The sequence below is a fragment of the Haliaeetus leucocephalus genome, unplaced genomic scaffold (genome assembly GCF_000737465.1).
Source record: "Haliaeetus leucocephalus isolate CR32 unplaced genomic scaffold, Haliaeetus_leucocephalus-4.0 Scaffold140, whole genome shotgun sequence".
Lineage (NCBI taxonomy): Eukaryota > Metazoa > Chordata > Aves > Accipitriformes > Accipitridae > Haliaeetus > Haliaeetus leucocephalus.
This window is the reverse complement of record NW_010972576.1, coordinates 12,945,683-12,946,115: the sequence shown is the minus strand read 5'-3', so window position 1 is coordinate 12,946,115 and position 433 is coordinate 12,945,683. Positions and strand designations below refer to the sequence as shown.

The following is a 433-nucleotide window of genomic DNA, read 5'->3' as shown; positions in this document are numbered from 1 at the left end:
GCAAACCCCCCGGCAACCGCTCCCGGCTCTTCAAGCGGGAAGTCCGCGCCTGGGCCGAGGTCACAGGCGAGCGAGCGGCTGGGCGGAGGAACGGGACGGGACGCGCTTCCCGCCGGCAAACCTCCCCTCCGGGGGGCCGCCACGCTCTCTACAGTGCTTCCCCCCCCACCCCGGCCAGCCCCGAGCAGGGCTGCCCGCTGCCGCCCCGGTCTCGCTCCGTGCGGGACGGAGGACGCGCAGCCAGCGGCAAACGGGCGCCGAGATAAGGGTAGGGGAGAAAGGCGGCGGCGAGCGGCCGGTCAGGGGCCGCCTGGGGCTCACCCGGGGCAGGGCTGGGCTGGGCTAGCGGCGGCGCGTCGTCGTCGTCGTCTGCCGTTGAGCGGGTCCCGGCCGCGCGTCCCTCAGCGCCGCGCCATGTAACCGGCGTGACGCC

At 76.2% G+C, this 433-nt stretch overlaps 1 protein-coding gene across 3 annotated transcripts in view; it reads right to left on the bottom strand.

Moving 5' to 3' along the window:
- The window catches only part of NFKB1 (nuclear factor of kappa light polypeptide gene enhancer in B-cells 1), a 67,427-nt gene extending 67,100 nt beyond the window's left edge, over positions 1-327 (bottom strand). For all 3 annotated transcript variants that reach the window (XR_775545.1, XR_775544.1, XM_010586199.1), the window contains exon 1: positions 322-327. The gene's annotated coding sequence lies outside the window, so the exon portion shown is untranslated. The remainder of the gene's footprint in view (positions 1-321) is intronic.
- Between the last annotated feature and the right edge of the window lie 106 nt (positions 328-433).